Raw genomic sequence first — 5000 nt, 5'->3', positions numbered from 1 at the left:
TGTGAAATGTTTCAGTGGAATATATATTGCTTAATACTTAAAGAATGGTTTACAAATTGTTCACAAATAAGCAGACAAACAGACTGGGTACTCCCCAACTTCCTTTGTCATTAAATAGTTAATAACTATTTAGTAACTATTCTACCTAGTTAAAATAAATACAAACTTGCCTGTAAAATACAACTATTAGTTGTAGCTAGCTTAGGGTTTATTTTATAGGTAAGTATTTAGTTTTAAATAGGAATTATTTAGGTAATGATAGTAATTTTTATTTAGATTTCTTTTAATTATATTTAAGTTGGGGGGGGGGTTTGGGGTTAGGGTTAGACTTAGATTTAGGGGTTAATAACTTTAGTATAGTGGCGACGACGTTGGGGGCAGCAGATTAGGGGTTAATAAATGTAGGTAGGTGTCGGCGATGATAGGGATGGCAGATTAGGGGTTAATAATATTTAACTAATGTTTGCGAGGCGGGAGTGCGGCGGTTTAGGGGTTAATATATTTATTATAGTGGCGGCGATGTCCAGTTTGGCAGATTAGGGGTTAAAGTGTTTGCGATGCGGGAGGGCCTCGGTTTAGGGGTCAATAGGTAGTTTATGGGTGTTAGTGTACTTTTTAGCACTTTAGTTAAGAGTTTTATGCTACGGCGTTGTAGTATAAAACTCTTAACTACTGACTTTAATATGCGGTACCAGTTTTGACAGGAGAGGGTCTACCGCTCACTTTTTGTCAGACTCGTAATACCGGCGCTATGCAAGTCCCATTGAAAAAATAGGATATGCAATTTACGTAAGTGGATTTGCGGTATTGCCAAGTATGGCCAAAAAAGTGAGCGGTACACCTGTACCTGCAAGACTCATAATACCAGCGGGCGTTAAAAAGCAGCGATAGGACCGGCCAATGCTGCTTTTTAAGCCTAATGCAAAACTTGTAATCTAGGTGAATGTAAATGTCAGACTTTGTCTATTTGTAATGTGATCTTCCAACAAACAAAAATCCAGAGGAAAAAACAAAACAAATACGGCTAGATTACGAGTTTTGCGGTAACATTGGTGTGGTGCTAACTTGCAAACTTGCACGTTATTGTCACCGCTCACTTCCCTACAGCTCTGTTATTACAGGTTTTTACAAACCCGGCGTTAACAGGCAAGAAGTGAGCGTAGAGCAAAATTGTGCTCCATACCTCACTCTAGTACCAGCGCTGCTGAAAGCTGCGGTGAGCTGGTTTTACGTGCTTGTGCACGATTTCCCCATAGACATCAATGGGGAGAGCCGGCTGAAAAAAGTCTAACACCTTTCAAAAAGCAGCGTAAAGCTCCGTAACGCAGCCCCATTGATTCCTATGGGGAAACGCATTTTATGTTTACACCTAACACCCTAACATGAACCCCGAGTCTAAACAGCCCTAATCTTACACTTATTAACCCCTAATCTGCCACCCTCGACATCGCCGACACCTACATTATACTTATTAACCCCTAATCTGCCGCTCTGGACATCGCCGCCACTATAATAAACATATTAACCCCTAAACCGCCGCACTCCATCGCAAACACTAGTTAAATATTATTAACCCCTAATCTGCCGCCCCTAACATCGCCGCCACCTACCTACATTTATTAAACCCTAATCTGCCGCCCCCAACATCGCCGCCACTATACTAAAGTTATTAACCCCTAAATCTAAGTCTAACGCTAACCTCCCTAACTTAAATATAATTAAAATAAATCTAAAGAAAACAGTCAATAGAATGCGAGCTCAATCCTATTGGCTGATTGGATCAGCCAATAGGATTGAAATTCAAACTATTAGTTATATTGTAGCTAGCTTACGGTTTATTTTACAGGTAAGTATTTAGTTTTAAATAGGAATTATTTAGTTATTAATAATAAGTTTTCTTTAGATTTATTTTAATTATATTTAAGTTAGGAGGTGTTAGGGTTAGACTTAGGTTTAGAGGTTAATAAATGTAGTATAGTGGCGGCGACGTTGGGGGCGGCAGATTAGGGGTTAATAAATTAAGGTAGGTGGCGGCGATGTTAGGGGCAGGAGATTATGGGTTAATAATATTTAACTAGTGTTGGAGATGCGGGAGTGCGGCGGTTTAGGGGTTAAGATGTTTATTATAGTGGTGGCGATGTCCGGAGCGACAGATTAGGGGTTAATATTTTTATTATAGTGTTTGCGATGCGGGAGGGCCTCAGTTTAGGGTTAATATGTAGTTTATGGGTGTTAGTGTACTTTTTAGCACTTTAGTTATGAGTTTTATGCTACAGCGTTGTAGCGTAAAACTCATAACTACTGACTTTAGAATGCGTTACTAATCTTGCGGGATAGGCTGTACCGCTTACTTTTTGGCCTCCCAGGACAAGCTTGTAATACCGGCGCATTGGAAGTCCCATTGAAAATAGACTATACGCAATTGCGTAAGTTGATTTGCGGTAAAGCCAAAAAAGTGTGCGGTGCCCCTAAATCTGCAAGACTCGTAATACCAGCGGTAGTAAAAAAGTAGCGTTATGAGCCTTAATGCTGCTTTTTTACTCATAACGCAAGACTCGTAATCTAGCCATTAGTTACTTATTAGGAACATATTAATTAAAAAAAATACAGCACTCCTGATTGCATAAGTTGACACAACTAAGGGCAGGATTACAAGTGGAGCGATACAGTTATAACACTGTTGAGCGCTAACTGCACTCAAGGTAAGTCAATAGCGCTCCTGTTTGCGCTAATATTACAAGCTGAAAGTAAAACGTTATTACTTGAGAGAATCAGGCACACTAACAGCTGGAGCTGAGATAACACAGCCGTGCCAACTCCCTTTCAACACAGACTTCTACGGGTGCAATAAAAAAGCCTTTTCTTTGCTTGATCTCTACGTGACAGTGCGCTAAAGACGAAGGAAGGTTAACAATACTTCAAATAACTATGTTCTTTGCATAGAGGAAAATTTTCTTTTTATTTTTAAATATATATTTCTTTATACAGTAGATATAAAAAGTCTTTACACCTTTATGGAATTGCAGGTTTTTGAATGTAAAGACAGAAATAACAGCACTGTAAATGTCAGACTTTATCCATCTATGATGTCATCTTCCAAAAAACCACAAATCTAGAGAAAAAAACAAATAGTTAATTATTAGGAAGTTTTAAATAAATAAAAAACTACAATACCCTGATTGCATAGCTCATAACAGAGGCTCTAGCTGTGATCACAGTTAACCAATTACATTCTTTAGGTAAATTGTGTACATCTGACAATACATTCTGATTAAAGGCAGCTGTTGCTGTAATACTTGCTTGAATGTTTGGGGTCGTATCCTATTGGGAGAGCCATCGTCTGCAAAGAGTTGCCAAAGAAACTGTGAGAGCTAATTGTAGAAATATACCAATCAGGAGATGGGCATAATCTCTTAAAATTGCTGCTCTCTTATATCAAGGTGTGAGTTATGTTTTGTGGGGCTACAATTAAAGCATATTAAAACACATTAAATATATATATATATATATATATATATATATATATATATATATATATATATATATATATATATATATATATATATATATATACAAACACACATATCTAAATTAATATATAGGTTTACTATTGAAATAAATGTTAACATAATATTGTATATGACAAGGTTTTGGACTAGGAAAAGCTCAAAGGTGTACAGTATATATATATATATATGTGTGTGTGTGTGTGTCTACTGTATATTTGTGTATATATATATTTGTGTATATATATATATATATATATATATATATATATATATATATATATTTATATAAAAACAAAGAGGTATTGGCGCACATCAATTTTCAAAAGCACAACATATTTTTTTGAACTGCTGCAAAAAAATTGCCTGCAAACAACATCAAGAGACAACTATTCTTTTTAAATAATATTGGGATCTTAGTCAAACAATATGGCCATATTTTGCTTAGCCAGTCACCACTTACAAGGTGCCCCAATTCGACTGGTCCTAACACTACTTTGCCACAGAGGGCTGAATCATTCCTGCTTTTACTCTCCATAATAGAATGAGACTAAAATGAGAGTAAAAGAAGGAATGATTCAGCCCTCTGTGGCAAAGTAGTGTTAGGACCAGTCTAATTGGGGCACCTTGTAAGTGGTGACTGGCAGGGCCGCCACTAGACATTTTGGGGCCCCTGACTTAACCATTGATCAGGGCCCCCCCCCCCTCCTTTGACATGTGCAATTTTTGACCAAGTGACTAAAACGTATATGCACTTTATTCTTAAGTGTCTATTTAAACTTGGAAATGATGTAAAGGTAGTAACATACAAACACACAGACACACTCATACACTGAAACACACACACACACACACACATAAGGATTCACATATAGACACTCTAGCAGACACGCAAAGAAACAAACTCAGACACAGACACCCAGCACTTGTTTACATTGACCTGACAAGTAATGAGGTAAACTACAGTTTTGTAAAAAAAAAAGGAGATTTAGAAAACAAAATATGGAGTTCTGATTATCTTTTTGTAAAGGAAGATGCCAACCAAATGATGACAACAGCATGCAGTGGCTGAAAGGAAGGGCCCTGAACGGCCTAAACAATAATTTAAAGGTTAAATGGTAGATTGGTGACTTCCAGAAAGGTCTCATTAGTCTCAAAGTCTGTAGAAAGATGTGAATAATCAGTAGTAAGGTCAAAATGTCCTAAAAAGGAACAGACAATGGACACACACACACACACACAAACTCAAACTTGCACATACACCCAAGGAAACACTGACAGAGATAGCCTCAGAAAACACACAAAGACATACACACACACACAGAGACACCCACAGAAAACACAGAAAGACATACATACACACACTCTCACTGAGATATTCACAGAAAACACACAAATACATACACACACCCTCACAGAGACATCCACAGAAAACACACACCCTCACAGAGACATCCACAGAAAACACAGACATACATACATACATAGACACAC

Source organism: Bombina bombina, chromosome 1, assembly GCF_027579735.1.
Source record: "Bombina bombina isolate aBomBom1 chromosome 1, aBomBom1.pri, whole genome shotgun sequence".
Taxonomy (NCBI): Eukaryota; Metazoa; Chordata; class Amphibia; order Anura; family Bombinatoridae; genus Bombina; species Bombina bombina.
This window is presented reverse-complemented; position numbering follows the sequence as displayed.